General features: G+C 45.6%; 1 long non-coding RNA gene across 1 annotated transcript; it reads right to left on the reverse strand.

Moving 5' to 3' along the window:
* Positions 1–11,984: 11,984 nt before the first annotated feature.
* Positions 11,985–12,648, reverse strand: LOC126156204 (uncharacterized). Its single transcript, XR_007533591.1, has 3 exons — positions 12,578–12,648; positions 12,313–12,423; positions 11,985–12,153 (listed from the first exon to the last, which is right to left on the reverse strand). It is a non-coding gene; the product is annotated as an uncharacterized LOC126156204 (long non-coding RNA).
* Positions 12,649–14,969: the final 2,321 nt, after the last annotated feature.

Here is a 14,969-nt window from a genome sequence, read left to right on the forward strand (position 1 = left end):
CCCGCATGCCCATTATATGCTCTCGCTCAAAGTCCGTCAACTGCACATACGGTTCACGTCCACGCTGTCGCGGCATGCTACCATTGTTAAAGACTGCGATGGAGCTCCGTATGCCACGGCAAACTGGCTGACACTGACGGCGGCGGTGCACAAATGCTGCGCAGCTAGCGCCATTCGACGGCCAACACCGCGGTTCCTGGTGTGTCCGCTGTGCCGTGCGTGTGATCATTGCTTGTACAGCCCTCTCGCAGTGTCCGCAGCAAGTATGGTGGGTCTGACACACCGGTGTCAATGTGTTCTTTCTTCCATTTCCAGGAGTGTAGATTGATAGGAAATGCAAAATGGGAAAGGGGGGATCACTAAACGAGAAATGCAAGTATGTAGAAGTAAGCATACACGAGGAAAGATAGAGGACGCCTGTAAGAAAATTAAAATGAAGATTGAGATAAAGAGAAGCAGTTATTTGAATATCAAGAGGTCAGATGGCAAGCCAGAACTAAGCAAAGAAGTGTGAGGAGAAGGCTGGAGGAATTTGGTAATTTTATAGAAAGGGGAGAGGAAGCAGATGAAGATGAATTGGGAGATATGAGACTGCGAGAAGAATTCCACTGAAAGACCTAAGTCGAAACAGTGCCCCTTGGGAGAGCAATCCATGACAAGTCTCTTCAACCTGGTGTGCAAGTTATATGTGACAAGCGAAATACCTTCAGACCTCTGCCAACGATTGCAATTTCAAAGAAGGCATGTATTTTATTTCTTTTTTTATAAGTCATGGTAACAATAAAAAAAATTTACACGAATTATAGGCAGAACGATGGAGAAACTAATGAAGGACAAGTATGGGAAGATCAGTTTCGGTTGCACAGAAATTTAGGAACTCACGAGGCAATACTGACCTTACGACTAATGTAAGAAAGACAGACTGAAGAAAGGGAAATCTAGATTTATAGTGTCGACTGGAATGCACTCATTGAAATTGTGAAGGTAGCAGTGATAAAGTGCAAGGAGCGAAAAGTTATCTAAACTTGTACAGAAATGTGAAAAGAAAGCAGTAGTTGAGGAAGGAATGAGAGAGGGTTTTAGCCTATTGATGATGTAATTCAGTTTTCACAATGAGAAACACTCTCGGAAACCAAGGAGAAAATCTGAAACTGAATTAGAGTTAAGAAAGGAGAAATAAAACCTTTGAAGTTTGCTGACGACTCTGCAATTCTGTTAGAGACGGCTTGGAAGAGCAGCTGAAGGGTATGGATACTGTCTTGAAAAGAGGCTGTTGAATGATCAACAAAAGTTAAAACGAGGATTATGAAATGTCAGGTGATACTGAAGGAATTAGATTTCGAAATACACTAAAAGTACCCCCCAGGGGGTCTACAACTCTTTTGTGGATACGTGCGTAGCGAGCACGGGACTCCGAGCTAATGTGGCCTTCCTTCCTTTCCGGGCTGCATACCTTCCCTTTCCGCATCCTTCCCCATCCCCCATCTTCGCCCCTCCTCCCCTCACCTCTGGCTCTTTCCTTCCCTTTCTCCCCATCTGGGAGTATGGTTTGTGCCTACGTCCGGAGACGGACGCTCGAAAATGTAACGCATTCTTCGCCTTCTTTGCTTGTATGTCTTCTTCCTTCCTTTGTCCTTCTCTTTTCCTTACCTCTTCTCTTTACCCTTTTCTCCGCTGCGGCGTTTGAGACCTCTCTTCTTTCCTTTCCTTTCTCTTTCTTCCTCCCTGTGCGTGTCTGAAGGCCGACCTACGCATTTTTGTGTGTAGCCGGTGATGGGGTAACTCGTAATTCCCCGCCCCGGGCAGACAGGTAGGACACGTACGTACCCCCTGGTAACGGCCAGGCCCAGGGAGGGGTGATTACCCGAGCTGATACCTTCCGAAAGTGCCGATTGGTCCCTCCGTCCGTTTGTCGGGAGGTGTGACCTGAGGTGTGAACAATCACCTAAGGCGGGAGTGCCCTCAGAGAGGGCCCCCACAAGGGAGGAGCGCGCCGTCAGAGACGCCGGTAATCATGGGGGATTCTTCCGCAATGGTTTCCTCACCTTCCACTATGTCTGCTCACAAGCGTAAGTATACTGAGTCTCAGCTACAGACGGTTCTTCCATCGTTGCCACAGTTTCTTGTCGTTTCTCGGTCTGACGAAGGTCACGACTTCTCCACAGTCAACCCTTTCATTATTCAGAAAGGTGTCGACGCAATTGCAGGTCCTGTAAAGTCTTGTTCCAGATTACGGAATGGCACCTTGTTGTTAGAAACAGTCTGTGCCCTCCAGGCACAGAAATTGCTGCGCACTTCACTGCTCCACACCTTCCCTGTCCGGGTTGAAGTGCACCGTACTTTAAATTCCTCGCGTGGAGTCGTTTATACACGCTCCCTCGATGGATTGTCAGACGAAGAAATTCAGCACTACCTGTCTGATCAGGGCGTAACGGCTGTTCATAGAGCTATGAAAAGGGTTGACACGAACATCATTCCAACCCGCACTGTCTTCTTGACGTTTTACAAAGTTCAACTTCCATCGAAAATCAAAGCAGGCTATGAGATAATTTCCGTTCGCCCTTACGTCCCAAACCCTGCGCGTTGCTGTCGGTGTCAGCGGTTCAATCACACCAGCCAGTCCTGTTCCAATCCGGCCAAATGTGTTACGTGTGGCAAGGATGCCCATGAGGGTGCTTGTCCACCTCATCCCCTCGCTGCATCAACTGTATGGGTGACCACGCTGTTTCCTCTCGAGATTGCCCCGTTTTTAAGGACGAAAAGCGCATCCAGGAACTCAGAGTGAAGGAAAAGGTGTCGAACTTTGCTGCTCGAAAATTATTCGCCAGTCGACAGCCCACCGTGCCTCCGACAGGAAAATACAGCACTGTCCTTGCTTCTCCTCGGCCAACAAAGGAGGCGGCCACGCAGACTTGCGACCTCACCTTTAGTGCCACGATCGTCCGATCGGCCAGCGCAAAGATCGCCCGTTCAACCTCACCACTTTCGCCTGCCCACTCTATGGCTCACCCTTCATCGGGTTCTGCTAAATCTCGAGCCCAAAAGTCAGACACCAAGACTTCGACAAAAGAGTATACTCGTGAAGATTTTTTACGTACCCCAACTTCACAACCATCGGTTCCTCCTTCATCTAAACGTCATAATTCCAAGAAGGCTACAAAGAAACCCAGTTCATCTCCTTCTCCGCCAAAGCGTGTCCCATCCACAGCACCACCTGGCGGAAATCGCCCTCGGCCGTCTTCTGTGTCGCCGAGGCGCACTGCTGGCGGCCGATCAACCGCCCGATCGCTGGTGGCAGGAGCTGCTCCCGAACAACCTATGGATCAGGATCTTCTGCCTTCGGCTGAATGCCATTCCCTGCTGTCGGTCGCAAGCTCTGAGCAGTCGTTGAGTTGACAGCAACCGTGGTCACATTCCTCCATTTTCTGTTCACCCTATGTCCATTATCCACTGGAATATCCGCGGCATTCGAGCCAATCTGGATGAATTGTCGATCCTCTTCCAATCCTACTCGCTGGTCATCTTCTGTCTTCAGGAAACAAAGCTGCGTCCCCATGACCGCTTTGTTCTCCCTCATTTTCAGTCCATCCGATATGATCTCACCTCTGTTGAAGGCACTCCAGCCCATGGAGGACTCATGATTCTTCTCCATGATACTCTCCATTATCACCCAATCCACTTAAACACTTCCTTCCAAGCTGTCGCCGTCCGTCTTTCCCTTTCTGGATACACGTTCTCTCTTTGTACTGTATACATTCCATCGTCCACACCAATGGCACGAGCTGATCTCCTTCATCTTCTTGGTCAGCTTCCACCCCCTATTTGCTGGTTGGGGACTTCAATGCCCACCACCCGCTTTGGGGATCTCCACATCCTTGTCCACGTGGCTCACTATTGCTAGACGTCTTCCACCAAGTGGATCTAGTTTGCCTCAACACTGGGGTCCCTACATTTTTGTCTGCCTCCACAACAAATTTATCTCATTTGGACCTTGCGGTCGGTACTGTTCCGCTAGCTCGGCGCTTCGAATGGTTCGCCCTTGATGATACACACTCGAGTGACCACTTTCCACGTGTCCTTAGACTGCAGCCTCAACTGCCATATCAGCGCCCGTGACGCTGGAAGTTTGCCCAGGCCGACTGGACACTTTTTTCGTCTCTAGCGACATTCGATGACCGTCACTTTCCCAGCGTCGACGATGAGGTCACACACATTACCGACGTTATTCTTACAGCTGCGGAACGTTCAATACCACGCACCTCCGAATTGCCCCGGCGCCCCCCAATTCCTTGGTGGAACGAGGCATGCCGTGACGCAATACGTGAGCGGCGACGTGCTCTCCACATTTTCCGCCACCATCCTACTTTGGCCGACTGTATCCGCTATAAGCAGTTCCGAGCGCGATGCCGTCGTGTCATCCGCGAAAGCAAGAAGGCAAGCTGGAAATTCTTTATTAGCTCATTTAACACCTTCACTCCCTCCTCGGAAGTTTGGAGTCGGCTTCGACGGTTCTCCCCGGTCTCTGGGCTCACTGTCGCGCTTCATACATTAGTGGACCCCGTCGCAATTTCTAACTCATTGGGTCAGCACTTTGCTGAGATTTCGAGCTCTTCAAATTACCCGCCAGCGTTTCTCCCGAAGAAACGTGCAGCGGAAGTGCGACCTCTTGCTTTCTCCTCTCAAAATCGCGAAAGCTACAATACTGTTTTCTCCATGCTGGAACTCCAACATGCACTCTCTTCTTCTCTCTCCTCCGCCCCAGGACCGGATGGTATCCACGTCCAAATGTTGCTGCAATTATCCACCCATAGTCTGCGTTACCTCCTTCGCCTTTATAATCGCATTTGGACCGACAGTACTTTTCCCAGACGATGGCGGGAAGCTATCGTCGTTCCTGTTCCGAAACCTGGAAAGGACAAACATCTCCCCTCTAGCTATCGCCCCATTTCTCTCACGAGTAGTGTCTGTAAGGTTTTGGAGCGTATGGTGAATTACCGTTTAGCTTGGTGGTTGGAATCCCGCAGTCTTTTAACACCTGCCCAATGCGGATTCCGAAAGCATCGTTCTGCAGTTGACCATCTTGTTGCTCTCTCCACTTATATCATGAATAATTTTCTCCGGAGACGCCAAACAGCAGCAATATTTTTTGATCTGGAGAGAGGATACGATACCTGTTGGAGGACAGGTATCCTCCGCATACTGTTCTCTTGGGGCTTTCGAGGTCGGCTGCCCCTTTTTCTTCGCGAATTTATGGCAGAGCGCACATTTAGGGTGCGGGTGAACACTACTCTCTCCCGTACTTTCTCCCAAGAAAACGGGGTACCCCAGGGCTCCGTGCTGAGTGTCGTACTGTTTGCCATTGCCATCAATCCAATTATGGATTGTCTCCTTCCTGATGTCTCGGGCTCCCTCTTTGTGGACGATTTTGCGATCTACTACAGCTCTCAACGGACCAGCCTTCTTGAACGACGTCTTCAAGGCTGTCTCGATCGCCTCCACTCTTGGAGCATCGACACCGGCTTCCGTTTTTCTCCCAGTAAGACCGTTTGTGTTAATTTTTGGCGACGTAAGGAGTATCTTCCGCCCTCCTTACATCTAGGTCCTGTCAACCTTCCGTTTTCAGACGTCGCTAAATTCTTGGGTCTTATGTTTGACAGAAAACTGTGGTGGTCCTCCCACGTTTCCTATCTTTCGGCTCGCTGTCTGCGATCCCTCAACACCCTCCGTGTCCTGAATGGTACCTCCTGGGGAGCGGACCGAGTGGTCCTTCTCCGCCTCTATTGCGCCTTAGTGCGCTCGAAATTGGACTACGGAAGCATAGTCTACTCCTCTGCTCGGCCGTCTATTCTTTGGCGTCTCGACTCTATCCACCACCGTGGGTTACGGTTAGTGTCTGGAGCTTTTTACACCAGCCCTGTGGAACGCCTTTATGCTGAGACTGCTGAACCTCCGCTGTCCAATCGGCGAGCAGTCCTTCTGAGTCGTTATGCAAGCCATCTGTCTTCCATGCCTGCTAATCCAGCCCATGACATTTTTTTCGACGCCTCCTTTGATGTAGGGTATGCAGGCCGCCCCTCCTCCCTACTACCACTGGGAGTCCGCTTTCGTCAACTGCTCCATTCTCTTTCCTTCCGCTTTCCTAAAACCTTCTTGACAACTTGGAGTGCAGCACCGCCTTGGCTCCGTCCCCGAATCTGCCTGCTCCGAGACCTTTGTCGATTTGCCTTCACTTGTTTATCGTCGGGCATTTGCTGCTCTATGTGCACAAATGACGGGCGCCACATTTATTTACACCGACGGCTCGAAAACATCGTTAGGTGTAGGGAGTGCCTATATTGTTGGCGACACCCCAAATCACTTTCGGCTTCCCGACCAGTGTTCAGTTTATACTGCGGAGCTTTACGCTGTTCTCCAGGCTGTCCACTACATCCGCCGCCATCGGCGGATACAGTACGTTATCTGCTCCGATTCTCTCAGCTCTCTCCTCAGTCTCCAAGCTCTTTACCCTGTGCACCCTCTGGTCCACCGGATTCAGGACTGTCTGCGCTTGCTCCACCTGGGGGGCGTCTCGGTGGCGTTCCTCTGGCTCCCGGGGCACGTTGGTATCTGCGGAAATGAGGCGGCCGATATTGCAGCCAAGGCTGCAGTCTCTCTTCTTCGGCCAGCAATTCAATCGATTCCCGTCGCCGATCTCCGGAGCGTTTCATATCGTCGTGTTGTTCATTTATGGCACGCGCATTGGTCGACACTTTCCCAAAATAAATTGCGGGACGTGAAAACTCTTCCTTGTGCTTGGACCTCTTCCTCCCGAACGCGTCGTCGGGAGGAGGTAATTTTAACTAGAATCCGGATAGGACACTGTCTTTTTAGCCATCGACATCTTTTAAGCGGCGATCCTCCCCCACTCTGTCCCGACTGCTCTCAGCTGTGGACGGTAAGACACCTTTTAGTTGAGTGCCCCTATTTTAATCCGTTACGCGCCCGTCTACAGCTGTCGCCTGATATATCGTCAATTTTAGCAGATGACACGCGCTCGGCCGATCGCGTTCTAGAGTTCATTCGTGCCAGTGAAATGACGTCAGTAATTTGAATTTTTTTTTGGGACAACCAACCCCCTTCTGTAGTGGATTTTTAAGCCTTCCTTCTGCTTTTAGTTTCTCCAATTTTATGACTTTCGTTCCCATTGCTGCTGGTTTCCGTTTTCGGTTTTTTACTGCTTCCTAAGTCACAGACCGGGCGCTAATGACCATAGCAGTTTTGCGCCCTAAAACCAAAACAAAAAAAAAAAACAAAAAAAACCACTAAAAGTAGTAGCTGAGGTTTGCCGTTTGGGCAGCAAAATAACTAATGATAGGTGAAGCAGAGAGGGTATAAAATGCGCACTGGGTATAGCACGAAAAGAATTTCCGAAAAAGAGGAATTCGTTAATTTAACCTCAGGAAATTTCTTTTGAAAGTATTTATTAAGAGAGTAGTCGTGCACGAAAGTGAAATGTGGACAATAAGCAGTTCAGATGAGGACAAAATGGACTATTTCGAAATGTTGTGTTACAGAAAAATGCCGGAGATTACACGGGTAGATCAAGTAACAATAAGAAGTTACTGAATCGAACTGAGAGAAAAAAATATGGCACAACTAGTCACTATCGATTGATAGGACACATTCTGAGCCACAAAGGAATGGTAAGTTTGTTAATGGAGGGATGTGTAAGAATTGTCGAGGGAGACCGAGGTTTGGCTACAGTAAGCAGGTTCAAGTGGATTTAGGTTGCAATAGCTATTTGGAGACGAAGTGGACTGCGCAGGTTAGGGTAGCGTGGAGAACTGCATCAAACCAGTCTACACACAACAATGTCTTTGAAAAAGCGAAATCGCTAGCCTCCCTCCGCAGTCATCACTTCAGTCAACTTCTCTGTTTAATCTTACAAGATGGGAATAGTTTTCATTTATGCCAAAGATAATTTGTTTAAAATATTACGAATGAAAAGAACAATATTGTGTGTATTCCACAGTATTAATTTATTTGGTTAACTGGCTTTCGGTTTACAAGGCCATCATCAGACTTTAACTGAAAGTATAATCAAAAAAGGTATAGTCTTCGGGAACAACATGATTAAAGATAGCAAACCAGGCAATGCTTCACAATTGCTAATTATTATGAATCTCCTTTCCCTCCTCTCTCTATTCATCTCCTCCTCGTCCATTCCCTCTTTGTCCATCTCCTCCTTCTCCCCCCTCTCACTGTCCATCTCCTCCTCTTCCCCCAATCCCTCCCCAACTCCTCGTCACGTCCCCTCTCTGCCCATCACCTCTCCCTCCCCCCCCCCCCCACCTCTCTCTTTCTCTCTCTCTCTCTCTCTCTTCATTTTCTCTCTCTCCACCTCTCTGCCCATCTCCTCTTCCCTTCTCTGTCTCTGACCTTAAGCCTATGTTGTTGCAAACGAAAGCTCAGTTGGGAAATGAAGTCACTTAAACAAATGGATGAATCGCAATCTATAATATGATGGGTGGAGGAGAGAACTCTTTCTTCTGGATGTTTGAGGATAGTATCTTCAGTGATAGAATTTCTCATGATTTTTATTTCTGAACTGGCAGGACTGCAAGGTTTCAGATGATTCAGATTCCATAGTAATATTTTAATCATAAATCGATGAGCTATAAATACAACATACCTCTCTACTCTTAAAACTGGCTGTGATGAAGGAAGCAAAACAGAACACTACTATTTATGCAACTATTGTTTAAAATTATATATAAGGACAAATAATATATGAGGAAAAAAAGTTTTTGTAATGTTTTAAATGACCTGATACCTAAGTTAAACCTGACTGCAAGAAAGAAAACCAAGAAGCACATTTTCACTGCGCAGCATTTAATTTCTTGTAGTCGGTGTTAACTGAAAATATATGCATTACTCTTTAGAAAATATGTAGTTTATGTCCATCTGAATGCTAGTAGAGGATTGGGCAATAATTTGAAGTAATACACTCAAGAACTTTCCGAGAATTTTGCTAACAACATTTCCCCTTTATATATTTCATATATTTAAAAGATATACAGCCAATGTCTATTCAAATATTTATTAGAGACTTATGTAAAAATTTGAAGTAAAATGTAACAGTTTGAAATAAATCGGCTAGGTACTTTTTGTGCCAATGTTGTTCAATGACGCGTCCTTATAATGTGAGTATTGATATATTCACTTATATGTTGGACATATTTCAAATATAGGTAGCCCGTGTCCATCCAAATGTTTACTGGGAGCATCGTGTGAAAATATGAAGTAAATCGATCAGGAAATTTTCGAGACTTTTTGTAACATTTCCTCCAGTATATAAGATACATATTTATGAATCCTATATATTAAAAATATAAGCGTATATTCATTATAGCATCGTGAAGACAACTTTAAACAACGATTTGTTTTTGTATAGTGGTATAGATTTGTGTACAGCATAAATTATGAAAGTATGTGGCCGATGCCTATCCGAATGTTTGTTGGAATATTCAGCAAAAATTTGTAGTAAATCGGTCATGAACGTTGCGAGAGTTTTGGCAACAATTTTAAAAGACGACCTGATTTTATACTGGGTGTTTCACCATTCATGTTACACACTTTGAGAGGTTGTAGAGGAGACATAATAGTAGGAACCCATTTCCGGAAACGTCATGCAACGACGCTATAGAGAGTCAAACATATAGGCACCGGCGCCTGTAAATGTATGTAGATACAGTGTGATACCATGATGATATTATAAACCGTCTAGGATGATTGTGATGGGCCCATCAACACTGAGATTGGACTGTTGATGACTGGAAACATGTTACCTATTCGGACGAGTATCGTTTCAAATTGTATCCAGCAGATGGACGGGAACGGGTATGGAGACAAACTCATGAATCCATGAATCGTACATGTCAGCAGGGGACTGTTCAAACTGGTGGAGGCTCTATAATGATATGGAGCGTGTGCAGTTGGAGTGATATGGGACCCCTGATACGTCTAGATACGACTCTGACAGGTGACACGTACGTAAGCATTCTGTCTGATCACCTGTATCGATTCATGTCCATTGTTCATTCCGACGGACTTGCGCAATTCCAGCAGGACAATGCGACACTCCCACACGACCGGAACTGCTACAGAGTGGCTCCAGTAAGAGTCTTCTGAGTTTAAACACTTCCGCTGGCCACCAAACTCCCCAGATATGAACATTATTCCGCATATCTGGGATGCCTTGCAACGCGCTGTTCAGAAGTGATCACCCCCTCGCACTCTTATGGATTTATGGGCAGCCCTGCAGGGTTCATGGTGTCAGTTCCCTTCAAATTACTTCAGACATTAATCGAGCTGCGTGCTCGCGGGCGCCCTACACGATATTAGGCAGGTGTAAAAGTTTCTTTGGCTCTTCAGTGTAGCAGATCTGCTATCAGGATGCAGACAAGATTTGCTTTAAATACGTGCTGTAACGGTGTTTAGCGTTAGTTGCCTTTGAGATGGACCTGATGAGCTCATGTTAGTCAAGAATGCCGTTTCGGTTCCCGCGCTGTAGTGGAGTGACGCAACTGCGCAGACCGTGACTGCTCGTAGGGCGGCTGCCTCTGCACTGTAGTGGTGGGCAGGAAATCGCGTATCTGTTAGAAATCACAGTGACTGAGAAGTCACAGATATCACAGTAGCAACTTTACAGAATCTAACTGCGATTTCAGTCACAGTTAGCAGTCGCAAGTAGTATTTCATATTCAAAGACGTGAGCCATCTATTGGTCGAATTTAGCACTGCTTTTGCGATTTCAGTGACAAGTGGCAACTAAGAGTCACAAGTAGCAGCTAGAAAGCGCGGTTAACAGTGCCATCTGTGGGTCAAAGTTCGTACTACGCCCCTCTCTGCGATACACTATTGAGTCCAACTGCGATTTCCGTGACAAGTCGCAACTAAGAGTCGCAAGTAGCAACTAAAAAGCGCAGTTAACATACTTTTCCTAGTGTCATCTGTTGACCGACGTACGTACGTCGTTATGAGAGCCTTGTGCCTCACGAGATCGATGTACTGTGTGTGCATATGAAGGGCTTATTTCAATAGTGGTACAAGTCCATTTTTGTTCATTTTGAGATACAGAGTCGTAAAGTTAAATGAGCGCTGACAAATCTGCATTTGAGATACCAGAAATATTCAAGCATATGGCTTCTTGCTAGAGATGAACCTTTATTTATGTTTGTTTGGATCACTAATTTCAGAAGCATTATAGACAGGAAAGGTGGAGGTAATGGACTTGTACCACTATTGAAATAAGCCCTTCATATTATATGACGACATGCACATTCAGCATCAGTTATGGTTGGTCAAATACTGCTGTGACTCTGAATGTATTATATTAATAAGAAGCAACATTGCCTTTTTCTCCTGAAAATATCAAGTAACGTAACAAATGTGTTTGATTCTGCTTCCAATATGACAGTTTCGGTTAATACTCCACATGCCTACAGGACTTTGCTATGTTAACACAGGAGAACTCAGACATCTGTATAAGTGTAGAGAAATGAAAACAGTCATATGAATGCCTCACTTTTGTTCCGACACAGTTCAAGACTCGGGAGAAAAATTTTACACCTGGTGTTCTACATGGCAACTTCACACACAAGAACTTTTTGCCGACACTACTACCACCTACATAAGTAAGCTTTTCCTGTGTTACTTTCAAGTAATGCACTTAAGCTATTCCTGATTTAACTGGAAGATCTGTACTTCTCACTTTCATATCAACAGCCTCAAAATGCATATTGTAGACTTCGGGATATGTTACAGGTCAGTGTCACACAAAGATCGTGGAGAAAGGAGGGGGGGGGGGGGCGGCATGTCACTCTCCAACAAGTGTTTACCAATAAGTAAGTGGCGGAAAAATATGGTTATAGGACGGCTTAAACATGTGGAAAATGAGATTTTTATTATTCGCTCACTGTATTTGACATTTATTATTCCTTTAAAATCGCACAACAACTTCAATAAAACACAGGTTAATCATTCACACACTTATTTCACTTTTAAACTGCAAATCCTCTAAGAGCTGTCTTGAATCTTCACGAGTCTCTCTCAAAAACAGCCTTGATGTGGATAGATACGTACAGCAACCAGTAATCAGAGTCAGAACTGTGTCTGCAAAAACACAAGGATTATTAAACAATTTTTGCTGTCATTAATTACTAGCAATATAATTGACAGAGTAGATTGCTAATATTTGCTATAATGAATATCACATTTGCAAGAACGATCTCACTGAAGTAATTAAGTCCATCGAAACGCTTAGAAACTAACCTCTCGTCTGACGAAAACGGTCTAAAGACGCAGTGGCAATTTCTTCAGATCTGTTGACAATGATATTTTGAGTTATGACTTTACTGAGTGACTGAAATGTAGTTCAGGTACCTGTGAACATAACAATATGTTAGAATTCATTTTCTAAATACGAACTATTACGGTACTGTACGGCTACTTACATATTAATTACACTATTAATATTTTCACAGTTGTTTCTTTAATACAAAATTAAAGTCAACGGAAGAAAAAACGTAAAACATACTTGCCAATGACAGGTTTGTTGAGATGCAATTTTCTGTGTTGACAGATGTAACTTTTTCATACGGTGGTAAGTCGCAGAAATCGCAGAAGTAGCAGAAATCGCGGAAGTAGCAGAAATCGCAGTGGCGGAGGGATACACGACCTATGTTCCTTAACTGCGACTCTTAACTGCGACAAATCACAGTTAAGAATAACAGATACTGAAAAGTAGCATTCACAGAAATCACTGATATCGGAAAATCGCAGTTTAGCCCATCACTACTGCACTGCTTTGCGTTCAGGTACAGTGGGGCGGGGAGCTGCGCAGCAGGTGGCTGGCTCGTTGTATCACTGCGCGGACGGCAAAGACGCAAACCGAGCGATCTGCTGTCTCTCTCTCTCTCAAACGATTGTAAAGAAATTTCTCGGTAAAAGAGTTTCATCCTCGTGTATCTCACGATTTTTCTCGTCAGCTTCATGACGAACTGCCTGTCATTTCTTTAATGGTTACAGTTATTGTGATTAACAGTGGCGAAGTGTGCCATTTCTTGTAGGGTAGGTTGAGAATTACGGATTTCGAAAAAAAAAGAAATCTTAAAACAAGTCTCGCAAAATTAACTTACGCTACTGGCCATTAAAATTGCTACACCACGAAGATGACGTGCTACAGACGCGAAATTTAACCGACAGGAAGAAGATGCTGTGATATGCAAAAGATTACCTTTTCAGAGCAGTCACAGAAGGTTGGCGCCGGTGGCGACACCTACAACGTGCTGACATGAGGAAAGTTTACAACCGATTTCTCATACACAAACAGCAGTTTGACCAGCGTTGCCTGGTGAAAGGTTGTTGTGATGCCTCGTGTAAGGAGGAGAAATGCGTGATAAAGGTCGGATTGTAGCCCATCGCGAATTCGGTTTATCGTATCACGACATTTCTGTTCGCGTTGGTCGAGATCCAATGACTGTTAGTAGAATATGGAATCGGTGGCTTCAGGAGGGTAATACGGAAGCTGTGCTGGATCCCAACGGCCTCGTATCACTAGCAGTCGAGATGACAGGCATCTTATCCGCATGGCTGTAACGGATTGTGTAGCCACGTCTCGATCCCTGAATCAACAGAAGGGGACGTTTGCAAGACAACAACCATCTGCACGAACAGTTCGACGACGTTTGCAGCAGCATGGACAATCAGTTCGGAGACCATGGCTGCGGTTACCCTTGACGCTGCATCACAGACAGGAGCGCCTGCGATGGTGTACTCAACGACGAACCTGGGTACACGAATGGCAAAACGTCATTTTTTCGGATGAATCCAGGTTCTGTTTACAGCATCATGATGGTCGCATCCGTGTTTGGCGACATCGAGGTGAACGCACATTGGAAGCGTGTATTCGTCATCGCCATACTGGCGTATCACCCGCTGTGATGGTATGGGGTGCCATTGGTTACACGTCTCGCTCACCTCTTGTTCGCACTGATGACACTTTGAACAGTGGACGTTACATTTCAGATGTGTTACGACCCGTGGCTCTACCCTTCATTCGATCCCTGCGAAACCCTACATTTCAGCAGGATAATGCACGAGCGCATGTTGCAGGTCCTGTACGGGCCTTTCTGGATACAGAAAATGTTCGACTGCTGCCCTGGCCAGCATGTTCTCCAGATCTCTCACCAACTGAAAACGTCTGGTAAATGGTGGCCCGTCACAATACGCCAGCCACTACTCTTGATGAACAGTGGTATCGTGTTGAAGCTGCATGGGCAGCTGTACCTGTACATGCCATCCAAGCTCTGTTTGACCCAGGCGTATCCAGGCCATTATTACGGCCAGAGGTGGTTGTTGTGGATACTGATTTCTCAGAATCTATGCTTCCAAATTGCGTGAAAATGTAATCACACGTCAGTTCTACTATAATATATTTGTCCAATGAATACCCGTTTATCATCTGCAATTCTTCTTGGTGTAGCAATTTTAATGGACAGTAGTGTACTTAGATATTTCTACAAAGATTTAAACTACTACAGGAATTGTTATAAATAATTGCATAAAAATATTAAACATCTACAGATTCTTAAATGTATAACACATAGTAATTGTTCTATCCTCTTGTCCCTTCTCCAGGCGTAAACATGGATGACACGAGGTATGAAATCCTGCCGATTGGTTCAAGGTTTCACACTTCCCTTGTCTGTAGCCAAAATGTACAAGTTTGACGTATGTAATTTGTCGTTGTGTTGCGGAGGTAGGCTTCAACGAGGTTTTACGTAGCCACGATCCCTTTGGAAGACACGTTGCTGGAGTTGCAAGAACCAACGACAGTAATTTCACATATTCAGAGAACATGTGTTTTTAATCCATTGTCTATAATGACTTTAATGTGGTCATGAGGCTGAAGACGTTTATCCTGACTG

Source organism: Schistocerca cancellata, unplaced genomic scaffold (genome assembly GCF_023864275.1).
Source record: "Schistocerca cancellata isolate TAMUIC-IGC-003103 unplaced genomic scaffold, iqSchCanc2.1 HiC_scaffold_1106, whole genome shotgun sequence".
Taxonomy (NCBI): domain Eukaryota; kingdom Metazoa; phylum Arthropoda; class Insecta; order Orthoptera; family Acrididae; genus Schistocerca; species Schistocerca cancellata.